The sequence below is a fragment of the Loxodonta africana genome, chromosome 7 (genome assembly GCF_030014295.1).
Source record: "Loxodonta africana isolate mLoxAfr1 chromosome 7, mLoxAfr1.hap2, whole genome shotgun sequence".
In the NCBI taxonomy this organism is placed as follows: domain Eukaryota; kingdom Metazoa; phylum Chordata; class Mammalia; order Proboscidea; family Elephantidae; genus Loxodonta; species Loxodonta africana.
Genome location: NC_087348.1, coordinates 56,476,347 through 56,489,458, shown reverse-complemented (window position 1 = coordinate 56,489,458; position 13,112 = coordinate 56,476,347).

Below are 13,112 nucleotides of genomic sequence, written 5' to 3'. Positions count from 1 at the left end.
AGTAATGATGGGGAAGCAACAAAACTCCATTTTGAAATATTTGCAGAAGGCATTCAGCATAAATCTTGCACTGAGTTCCCGGAAAGAGTCAAAATTTCTCACAGCATGTGATATTCTTTCACTCACTACCTTCTTGACCCTCCCAGGCTTCTCATTTCCTACATTTTAACCAGATTTTAATTCCATGTCTTGATTATCTAGGACCTCTCTTACAGTGTAGAAAATACTCCAAGAAGATGTTGAGGGAATCCTGATGCCCTTTCCTGAGTAAGCTGATAACATCGTTCAAATAGTTAACTGTGACTAATATGAGCTTCCCATGACCTCAGATATAAGGACTTCTTCTGAGTGATAAACTAGTAAAATGCATATGGAAGTGTTACTAGCCATGGGCAAGAGAATAATCCCAAAAAACTGCTGTAAGTGTGCAATGAAGCATTTGTATGTACTCAGAATTTCAACCCAGGTGGCTCGGGTATCCAGGCCATGTCCATATCTTGATGCTCAGAGCATATTAAACACACACAGATTTGTCAAAACAGGGTTTTAAAAATTATGACATCTGTTAAGTGTTTATATTTGACAAAGTTACACTTTTAATGCTGAAAAATATAATACAACATAATTATGCTATTCAAAAGGTAACTGTAGGATTTATACATTAATTTATAATGTACTTCAGGCATTGTGTTTAAGTAATGGAACGCACGTTTAAAGCTGTATAGGGAGCATCTTCCTCTTTCAGTCCTATCTAGCATTTCTAAATAATGTCCAAAGCCTTACCTTGAAATGTTTTAAGTTCTATGAGGCTTAAAGCCAAATGACCTCCCTGGCTTCCAAGAGCCTCCCAATTCTGATAGGCCTTGGGCAAGACTTTGACAGTCCAGGAATATACTAAGTGGAAATATTGTTCATTCATTTTATGTTGCAAGTGTTATCTGCATGTCTAGTGAAGCTCAGTTGTCCATATTTGTGAGTAAGGCAATAAATAGCTGTTTGGGAGCTCTGGGTGATCAGGCAGGAAGCTACCATGAAGCTGGGAATCCCCTAAATCCCTCAACAGGAAAATCAGCTCTCAAAAGTCATCAAATTTCTTTGGAGGACAACCCTGATTTGCTTGCCTGAGGGATAGACACTTAGCAGCCATGAGTCCCAGGGCAAAGGCGGAGAGCCAGCTGTTCTGAATACAGACTTCCCATTACCAATACCAATTCTCATCCAGTCATTTCTGACTCATATCAACCACATGTGTGTCAGAGTAGAACTGTGCTCCATAAGTTTTTCAGTGACCGGTTTTTATAGATTGCCAGGCCTTTCTTCCAAGGTACCTCTGGATAGGCTCAAACCTCCATCCTTTCAGTTAGCAGCTGGGCATATTAACAGTTTACACCAACCTCCACACCTTCTATTACACTCCTTTTTTTTTTTTTTTTAACACTACCTCTTACTTCTCACCTTTTCTATTTGTTTTTTTTCTTTAATTCCTGATCTTTGCTGAGGTTCTGGAAGAAAGATGAGCCCCCTCCTCAACTCAAGTGCTTGAGCTATAGTTTTCTGTCTTGTATCCTCAGTCTGCCTTCCACCTCCCAGAAATGTGTTCTATTTCTGCCAGGAACACACATGACTGCTGCCTTCCCATCATTCAGGTCTTAGCTCGAATGTCACCTCCTCAGGAAGGTTCCCCTCTCTAAAGTAGCTCCCTATTCCCAATCCCCTCCATATTTTCACCCTGCCTTTTATTCTCCATATGGCATTTATCACTCTCTGTAAGGTGGTACAAATAGTTAAAGCAGCTGGCTGCTAAACAAAATGTTGGAGGTACCAGTCCACCCAGAGGTGCCCCCAAAGAAAGACCTGGAGATCTAGTTCCAAAACGATCAGCCATTGAAAACCCTGTGGAGCACAGTTCTACTTTGACACGAATGGGGTCTCCATTAGTCAGAATGAACTCCATGGCAACTGGTTTGAGTTTTGTTTTTGGTTATAATTATCTTGTTCATTTCCTTATTTACTCTCTTCACCCCCCACCCCAAACCAGAATTCAAATTTCAGGAGAGTATGAACCTTGTCTGTCAAGTTTTTCATTATATCATCAGATTTTAGGCAGCTGGCAAATGGTAGGCGTTCAATAAATATTGGTTAAACAAATGAAATCACTCGTGTGTTCATTCAACAAATATTCATCAAAAGTTTATAGGAATTGTGCCTATAAAGGAGAATTGCACCCATTTATGGAAAGTGTCTTCCTGCCATTATGCCACTTCCTGCTGCAATTCTCACTTCCTTTACTCCATCCTTCCACTGTCCCCTCCCCGCCCCCGCAATATGCATATACAGTCTGGCTGTGCCTTTGCTGTCTTGTAGCTGGTCCTAAAAAAGAAACCCAAAGATAGGGTGACCCTGTACTCATGGCCAGCTGCAATCTGGAACAGACCCTGGCAGCTGGCCAGACAAGGGGACCTGAATGTTTCCTGAGCCCAGCCTAGTAAATATTCAGCTGTAATAAAAGCTATGGTACAGTGATCAATTAGAGAAAGAGGCCCAGGTCTTGCCTCCTGGAAGGTGTTTCCTATTTAGAAGCACTCACAGAGCCTGGCTAGGATGTAGCCCTCCTCCTAGGCCTTGACTTTATCATAGCAAACAAGCCTGCCTGAAAGCTTTCCCCCAGACACTCGCAGCTGGCTGAAAAATGAGTGTGATAGTAAACACATGTTGCTTCTCATGTGACTTAACAATTCAAATTACCTGCCTCTGAGAGACACACACACACACACACACACACACACACGGGTTTTATGGTGAGGCAACCTGGAATTTAAGCTCTCTGAATGTCCAACTGGTTTGCCGTTGTTATTTGTCGGGATCTAAAATTACTCAGACCTCCTTGTAGTCGCTTGGACCAAAATATCCTTTACTTCTTTTATTGTCCCCTTTCAGGCGCTAACATCAGTCTTGTTCTTGTCAAGGGGCCCAAACATTATCATTCAAAGGCTGTATTTACAAATGAAGCAGAATGGCCATAAAACGGATGACCTTGCTGCTTCTGGAATCTCATAAAAAGTTTCCAAGCTGCTCCTCCCCAGAGCAAATAAGGGTGTTGCAGTTGCTAGTCCCCTGGCAGAGGTCCAGCTGGTGCTGTTACATTCCTCCCTCAGAAACTTTCCTCTCAGGCTCCAAATGCAGACTCCTCTGCTCATCAGGATGCTTAAATGAAGGTGCTGCTGCGCTTGGAGCATTCAAACTGGAGGCAAAGGCAACAACAGAAAAAGCAGGGAAGAAGGGAGAAAAGAGGCAACATGGATTGAGATGTTATGTGCCAGGCACCATGGAAAGGGTTTTTCATTAATTTTCTACTCAAGCTTTGTATTTCATTCGTAGGTCAGCTCTAACTGGAAACAGTAGCCCATGTGTCTATGTATGGAAAATATTTGTGGCAGATGTTGCTAATTTTGTTGGAGTCAAAATGGATCCTGTTTTTTAAAAAAAATCCCACATTTGCCATAGAATGGCCAGGGGATATCAATCAGGTCAGTGAGGGGCAATCAGACATGTGTATGAGTGGGGCTTTGGGAAGCTACCATTGTACTGATAGAGTCAGACTCAGCTGGCATGTGTCTTTTGCCCTTTCTCCTTCTCCCTTCTTTGCATTAGAATGTAAAGCCTAGAAGAGCAGCATCTATTCTGTGATCAAAAAGATGGATGATGAAACAGAAAGATGGAAAGAACCTGGGGCTCTTCATTACCATGGAGATGCTTCTCCCAGCCTTCACTACTTGTGCTCAGATTTCTTGCTACCATGAGAAATAAGCCCCTTACTTGCATAGTGGACAGACTTTAAGGTGCCCTGTGTCCTGTTGGTCATGCCTTTGTGTAATTTGCTCCCCTTGGGTGTGGAAAGAACCTGTGACTGGCTTCTAACCAATGGACTATCACTCCCATGATCACATTATATATGAATCCATTTTGCTAGAAGGCTTATCTAGAGACTCTCCTCATTGGCTTAATGAAATAAGCAGCCATATTGGGAACGCCCATGTGGCAAGCAATTCTAGGTGGTCTCTAGGAACCACAGGATGTCTCTAGGAACTGAGAGTACCCTCCAGTCAGCAAAAAGTAGGGGCTCTCAGTCCTGCAACTGAAAGGAAATAAACTCTGACAACCTGATACATGAATTCTTTCCCAGTCAAGCCTCCAGATGAGAACACAGCCCAGCCAATACCTTGATTGCAGCCTTGTGAGACCCCGATCAGAGGACCCTTTTAAGTCATACCTGGGCTCCACATTCCTGGAAGCTGGGAAATAATAAATGTGCATTTTTTAACCTCTAAGTTTGTGAAAATTTGTTATGCAGCAATAGATCACTAACACACTTGTTTATACCCCTCTGGTCAGCTGTCTGTTGTGTGCAGCCAAGCTGATGTACAATTAGCAGATACACAGATGAACGCCCTGAGAGACCTATTAAAAGTGTTGACAAATAAGAGTTGACTCAGAGAGGTAGAAAAGCAGAGGTGGTTAGCAGTTGAAGAGAAAGCCAAGGCCTCAGATTTTTCTCCAAATACTGAACATTTTCATTCAAAAGACTTTAACTATTTAGTTGCTTCTCAAAAGAGCTTGAGTATTTAAAGACTAGGAAAATAAAGCTTTTTAAATAGCTGCTCTTTGTGGTGATTTAATCTTTGACCTAAAGGTACATTCTTCTTTTTAAAGTTTTCTTTGAGGTAGTTTTGTAATCTAAAAATAACAGTAGTAGCTGGCATTTCTTGAACACTTACTGTGTGCCAGGCACTGTACCAAGCCCTTCATTTGATACATTTCACACTCACAGCCATCCTACAAGGTAGGAATGATTGTTATCCCCATATGGCAGATAAGAAAACTGAGGTTCAGATGAGTTAAGTGACAGGCCATTAGGAGCCAAGATTCAAACCCAGGCAGTCTGGCTTCATACCTGAGGTGTTTAACACTGTACTATTCATTCAGTTGAAAAAAAAAAAAAAAGGAAAATGACACAAAGAGAGGGGAAAAACCCTTTCCCATAATCCAAACTCCTAAAAACAACCATGAATAATTTTTTGATATATATCCTAACAACACAAAGATCAGGCTGCATATAGAAACGTGTATCCTGTTTTCTTTGGTTTTTTCAGTTAATGAGCTCTAAGCAGTTTCTCATGTTATTCAAAGTTCATTATAAGCATTGACTTCCTTATATTCCATTATCTGGATGTGCTGTAATTCACCAAGCCCTTCCCCTAATATTAGACAGTTGGGGGTACTTTCCATTTAGGGTTATTATGAATAAAGCTGCAATTAGCATCTTTGTACATAAAGTTTTTTCCACGTTTGAGTTTCCACATTAGAGAAGAGTCCTCCAAGTGGTATTATTGAATTGGAGAGGATGAGCGCACTTAAGGCCACTGACACTTTATGCTCCAGGAGAAATGGCTCTAGTTCAAAGATACCATACCAGGAAGCTCTGCAGACAAGAGAAAGAAGATGTGTATCTCTTGAGAAGGAATGGCCCCGTATGAACCCTCCTGTGGGCTAGTTTCTCCAAAATGATATGAAGGACTATTTACCCTTAGAAGGACAGATTTTTGTTGTCATCTGGAAAGTCATGCTTCTTCCAGAAGCCATAAAATTTAAACCTAATATTTGGTAAACTTCCCTGGTGTTTGTGTTTCATAAATGGTCTCACAGCCATAGCCTCAGCCCTTTTTATATTTCCCTAAATAAACACTAAGGCCTGCACATTGCCTTCTGGTACAAGGGAACCCCTGCTATCGCCCAGCCTCTTTTTTTCTCAGTGATCCCCATCCTATCCCCCACTTTCCCCAGATGCTCAAAAGAACAAAAATCCCTCTAACTCCACTGGCACAAAAGTATGCTTTGTTTTTTGAGATAAAATAACTACAACTTGTGTGTGTGTGTGTGTGTGTGTGTGTGTGCAGTGACTGAGGGCCCAGGAAACCAGTTTCTCATCTCATTTACTGCAAATCTGTTTTGATTTAGGATGATTGAGCTGGAATATTAGAATGAGGAGATACCTTATGGCACCTAATGATAATAACAGCTAACATTTGCTGAGAACTTACCATGTGCCAGGCAGCGAGGTAAACACTTTGCATGGATTGTTTCCTTTAATTCTCAGCACAACCTTATCAGGTTGATAGACTTAACCCCATCTTACAGGTGAGAAAACTGAGAGACATTGAAGTAATGACTTTCCAAGGCCACACAGCTATTTGATCCAATCAGAACCTGAAGGGACCTAAGAGATCACTGAAGTCTTAAACTCTGCTCTAGAGCACCATTCTAGGGACAAGGAGCTGTCCAAGAAGGAAAGATTCCAGGCTTTTACTCCTTGGCCCACGCGTCCTTCCGGCCTCGGACCCTCGGGCCCCTCTTTTTCCCTCCTTGTAGTGGGCAGAATAATGGAATAATAGCACCCATGTCCTAATTCCCAGAACCTGAGTATAGGTTACCTTGCATGACAAAAGGGACTTTAGCTGAGATTAAGTTATGGACCTTGAGATGGGGAATTTATCTTGGATTATCTGTGTGGGTCCAATCTATTCACATGGGTCCTTAAAAGTGAAGAACCTTCGCCAGCTGTGGTCAGAGGGAATTGTGACTACAGAAGAATGGTCAGAGAGATGGAATGTCGCTGGCATTGAAGATGGATGAAGGGGCCATGAGCCAAAAAATGTGGCTTAGAAGCTGAAAAAAAAACAAGGAAACAGATTCTCCCCTAGAGCCTCCAGAAAGGAGTGGTGCCCTGCCAACACCTTGATTTTAGTCCAGTGAGACCTGTGTTGGACTTCTAACCTACAGAACTGTAAGATAATAAATGTGTGCTGCTTTAGCCACTAAGTGTGTGTTAACTGGTTATGGCAGCAATAGAAAATGAATTCACCTTTTTTTTTTTTTTTTTTCCAGTTAGAGCATCTCCACTATTATCTGGTTTTGAGATGGGCCTTCAGTATATTTCTTTTGGGAAATAAAACCAAGGGGACTTCTGCTGCTTTAAAAGATATATAAAAGTTGAAAAATGTTGGTGCTCAGAGATAGGATACGCTTTGCCCATGATCACACAGCAACAGAGCTGGGAGTTTAACCCAGGGCTTTCAGTCCAGTGTTTATTCCACTACAGTCCCAAGCAAGAGCTCAGAGATCCCTGTTCAGCAACAGGGGTGTACCTGTGGGCTCTACCACATGATCCAACACTAAATATTTGATGAGAAACTGTTTTTACTCAGCCATTCTACAAATACCCACCGGAATGGGGCAGGCATGTGCCAGGCACTGGCAATGCAGAGCTGAACACAGCCTAGTTCCTCCACCAGGAAATTCAGGTGGTTACACTGCAAAACAATTAGAGCTATGATATGAAGGGTGTGAAACAGCCCAGAGAAGGGCCACCTGGCCTAGTCCTGAGGGCCAAGAAAGGCTGTCCAGAGGAAATGACGTCTAAGCTGGGGCCTAAAAGATGTATGAAAGTTGTCCAGGCAAAGAAAAATGTTCTGTGTTGAAGAAATAGCAGTGTGAAGGCCTAGAGAGAAGAAATTCACAGCTTACACTAACTGAGAATGGCTGAAATATAGGGTAAGAAATGGTACTGAGGAAAGGCAAGACTGGAGAAGTAAGCAGATGTGGGCATAAAGGGCCTTGCAAGCCAAGTTAAAAATGTACCTGAGATTACCTTCAATGGACACACATTACCTGATGGCAACAGGAGGCAATGGAAGGTCTCCCCTGACTTGATGCAGAGAAATACCAAGGACATGACCAGACCAAAGTAGAGGCACAATAAATATCTGTTGACCCTGAATTCAGCGCAGTGACTTCTACAATTAAGGTGTGCGAAAAGTATACTGGAAGCATGGAGGAGGTACTGGCTAACCAGGACTTCAAACTGGCTCATTCCATTCAACCACCTACTGAGAATTTGCATGTCCACTTCCAGATATACTGAGTCAGAATCTACAGTTTAACAAGATCCTCAGGTGATTCTTATGTATACTTACGACGTATACATAAGATGATGTTAAAATGTGGATGTACACATAAGAATTACCTGTGGGTCTTATTAAAATGTAGCTGTATACATAAGAATCATCTGGGGGTCTTATTAAACTGTAAATTCTGTTTCAGTATATCTGGGGTGGAAACGCAAATTCTCAGCAGAAGGTCAAACCAGAACAAACTGGCTTGAAGCCCTGTGGCTAGTTTTGCCAGGAAGGGATGGGAAGGCTTCACAGAACATGCAAAGCTGACCTGGTCCTCAAAGGATGACAGGAAAGGACATGTTGAGTGGCTTGGCATTAGCAATCTCATTATTTTCCTCTGCTATCTTCTATTAGCACACACTGGGAATCTTCAGACTCTAGCACATTCCTAAAGACTTCCTTCTGTGAAAATCCTGAAAATTCTCACCTCTATCCTTGATTTTTCATTTTGTATTAATGATGGATCTTCGTAGTGCAACCTTAGACTAGCTTTCTATGTATATGTGAAAGAAACCATCCACTTGCCCTAAATAACCTTCTTCCTTGCCAATAGAACATAGGTTTTATTCAAGACAGCAAGGTGCCAAGTCCTGAAGAGGGTAATCATGATTGGTCTAAGTCATTGCCTTAGTTACCCAGTGCTGCTATAACAGAAATACCACAAGTGAATGGCTTTAACAAAGAGAAATTTATTTTCTCACATTCTAATAGCCTAGAAGTTCAAATTCAGGGCATTGGCTCCAGGGAAAGCCTTTCTCTCTCTGTCGGCTCTGGAGGAAGGTCCTTGTCATCAATCTTCCCGTGGACTAGGAGCCTCTCCACGCAGGAGACCCAGGTCCAAATGATGAGCTCTGCTCTCAGCACTGCTTTCTTGGTGGTATGAGGTCCTCCAACTCTCCGCTTGCTTCCCTTTCCTTTTATCTTTTGTAAGATAAAAGGTGGTGCAGGTCACACCCCAGGGAAATTCCCTTTACATTGGATCTGGGATGTGACCTGAGCAAGGGTATTTATTACATCCCACCCTAATCTTCTTTAACCACAGGTAGAGATTATGATTTTTGATAAATAGGAAAATGACAAAATATAGTACAACCACACAATACTGGGAATCATGGCCTAACCAACTTGACACAAATTTTGGTGGCACACAATTCAATCCATGACAGTCATTCATGGCTATTCCATTAACCCTGGCCAGACACTCACTTTCCCAGGCTCCCATGTACCTAAGGTGACTGTGTGACCCTATTCTGGTAATTTAGAGTATCTTAAAATAATCTAAAGCAGATGATTTTAGGATAATCTTTGATGTGGTGAAATCCATGTGAAATTGTTCACGTTAGTAATTAAACATGAGTTAGCCCGTGCATATGTGGTGTAATGTAAGCTAGCACATATCTTGCTTACTGGTTAATTCACCTTATGTGAGATAACCAAACATCTTTACGGTGAAGGCCACTATCAGTTATGTTTTTTGTTACTTGTAGTCAAACACATCAGAAATTATATAGTTGTTTCCAGAATGAGGACTACCTTCCTTCTCACCAGAATTAAGAAGCTGTGAAACTACTAACAAGGTATTCGTCAGTGACCAACTAGCCACATGAAGATCAAAGATAATTTCTCCCCAATCCTGAAAGCACAAAACTTTTTCTTTCAATCCTCCTTTCACAATGATGACTCTTCCTTGGCTGGGAGGAGATGTTTGCTCTTCTGATTTCATGCCTCAAATATCACCCATGCTGCCCTTTGCATTTGGCCAGGCCTTTGTTCATGGCGGTCCCTCTGGAGGGCCTAGCTGGTTAGTAAAGTTGAACTTGTCAAAAATCAGAGTCAGATTCGCCTTGGCAACTGCAAAGGTAAGCTGTCATCAGCCCTGTCAACAATTCCAGCAGAAAGAGAGCCATTTATTCATCTAAGACTTTCATGAGTCACAGTCTAAACATTCTATGAACCCTCCCCAGGCAAGTCCTACCCTGCCCCAGCCTCTGGAGAGAGTACCTCCCACCCAATGCCACTTCAACACCACAGACTCTTGGCTTTTGGCTGTCTAATCTTTGGACTGCACAAGTGGTCATGTTATTAATGACTCTGACTCATCATTTAAGGCATTCCTTCAGAGCTTGTTTGTGTGTGTGTAAAGAGGAGGATGGAGGCCTATTGTGTCCCAGACACAATATGAGGCTTCCCCTGGCTACACCTCCCCCTTACTGTATCCCCTTCAAAACACAACCCTTTCCTTGTATGACACAGTTTCAAATTCTCTCCAATCTTAGTGTAGCCCTCTTTTAAGCACCCCGTTGTTTATCAGTGTCAATCAGAGCTCAAAGAACTGAACCATCCCAGTCCTAAGGGTGAGGAGATGGAAGAGAAGAGCTCTGCTTGTTTGATTTTAAATTTATTGAATGTTTAATAAAAATTTTTCAGATTTATTTGAAACTTCTGCTCAGGCCAAACTTTACAGCGAATATTCCCTTTGGAGTAAGGAAATTCCCAAGCCTTGATGGCACAATTCACAGAAAGCTTTACTCCTTCCCAATTCCTCACAAGCGTGGACACAGTTTAGCTGTTACTTCTTTCAGGAAGAGTTCCCTGTTAGGTGCTCTCTTTATGAGCCCTTATAGCACCCTTTATTTCTTCTACTATAGCACTTATCATACTGGTAATTGTTCTCATATCAGTCACCTACAAAGGATTCGAAGTCTGTGAAAGCAGGGTCTATCTCTCATGTCACTAGTGTTTAGAATATTCTCTGATGCATAATAGCTGCCTCAAGTAAAATATGTTGAGTGAATGAAATAAAGAGAAAAGGCACATACCTTCCACTACTGGACTTCAGGCCCCTACGCATGAACTAAACTTGGGATAGTGGATGGGGCACAGGACTGACACAGAGGGGTGTTTCTGATGTTCTATCAATTTGTGGCCATGACAATATCAACACCCTGAAGGCATGGACCAAGTTGTACACTTTTCTATTAAGAGGAAATCTTTCTTTTACTGGAATAAGGGCTATCATTGCTGATGTCAGATGGATCTTCGCTGAAAGCAGAGAATACCAGAAAGATGTTTACTTGTATTTTATCGACTATGAAAAGGCATTCAATTGTGTGAATCATACCAAATTATTGATAACAATTCCAAGAATGGGAATTATTAATTGTGCTCATGAGGAACCTGTACATAGACCAAGAGGCAGTCATTCATATGGAACAAAGGGATACTGCGTGGTTTAAAATCAGGAAAGCTGTGTGTCAGGTTCCATCCTTCCACCATATTTATTCAATCTGTATGCTGAACAAATGATCTGAGAAGCTGGACTATGTGAAGAAGAATGCAGAATGAGGATTGGAGGAAGACTCATTAACAACTTGTAATACGCAGATGACACAACTTTGCTTGCTGAAAATGAAGAGGGCTTGAAGCCCTTACTGATGAAAATCAAAGACTACATCCTTCAGTATGGAGTACAGTCTTAAGTACCTCAACATAAAGAAAACAAAAATCTTCACATTTGGGCCAATAAGCAATATCTTGACAAAAAGAGAAAAGACTGAAGTTGTCAAGGATTTCCGTTTATTTTGGTCCACAATCAACACCCATAGAAGCAACAGTCAAGAAATCAAAAGATGCATTGCACTGGGCAAATCCACTGTAAAAGACATCTTTAAAGTGTAAAAAGCAATGATGTTACTTTGAGAACTAAGGTGTACCTGACCCAAACCGTGGTATTTTCAATTCCTGCATATGCATGTGAAAGCTGGACAATGAATAAGGAAGACCTTGACACCTTTAAATTATGGCGTTGGCAAAGAAAATTGAATATACCATGGACTGCCAGAAGAACAGACAAATCTGTCTTAGAAGAAGTGCAGCCAGAATGCTCCTTAGAAGTAAGGATGGCAAGACTTCATCTCATGTACTTTGGAAGTGTTATCTGGAGGGACCAGTCCCTAGAGAAGGACATCATGCTTGGTAAAGTAGAGGGTCAGTGAAAAAGAAGAAGACCCTCAATTAGATGGATTGACACAGTGTCTACAACAATGGGCTCAAACATAAGAACAATTGTAAGGATGGCACAGGACTGGGCAGTATTTCATTCTGTTGTACATAGGGTTGTGATGAGTCAGAACCAACTGGACAGCACCTAACAACAACAAAAAGGAGTGTAACCTTCCCACCTGCCTCTAAGAGTATGTTCTCAACAACAGTAACAAAATAAATAAAATTAAAAAATAAAATAAAACCTGGGGTTTAGAAATATGGGTTGACTAGCTGTTGGTCAAATGGTTAGGAAACAAGAGGACTGGACCACTTATGTCTGACTCTTTAGCTTCCTCTCTTGGCATTAGCATTAGAGCAAGAGCCTAAGCTGTTCTACTTGCATGATGATGCACAAATCTTGAGAAAAATGTTGAAGAGGACATTGGGAGAGAATGACTACTTCTGGGATAAATGCTACAGAATATGAAGTTGATGGAAGTCAATGGGGAAAACTTCTCAGTGATGGACTGGGACATCATTTCATGAAGGAGAAGGTTAGAGTTCTCAGGTTCTTTTCCAGAACACCACTTATCAATGAGTGGGCCATGTTTGTGCAGAAGGTTACATGACACTACTGAAGGGTCCTCAGGCCTAACTTTAGGAAATTTTCTCCTCCTTGAAATCCTAACACTGGTGGGGGAACCCGTCTTCAGGAGCAGGTGGCCAAAGTTGATAGAGGAGGGAGAGGGACACCAGCTATTTGTTAATAATCCCTCCAGGTGGGAGAAAAGGCAACCAACCAAAACCCACTGCCATTGAGTCAATTCCAATTCATAGCAACCCTACAGGACAGAGTAGAACTGCACCATAGGGTTTCCAAGGCTGTAATCTTTATGGAAGTTGACTGCCACCTCTTTCTCCAGCAGACCAACTGATAGGTTCAAACCACCAACCTTCCGGTTGGCAGCCGAGTTATTAATCACTGCGTTCCTTGAAAATGCAACAGACAGCAAAATTTTCTGCTTACCATTTAGACCAAGAGAGCCTTACAAGACCCTGCCAGGGGAAAAGAAGGATGTGGAAAGCTTAGGAGTCCAACAAAAATGCTAAGAAAGG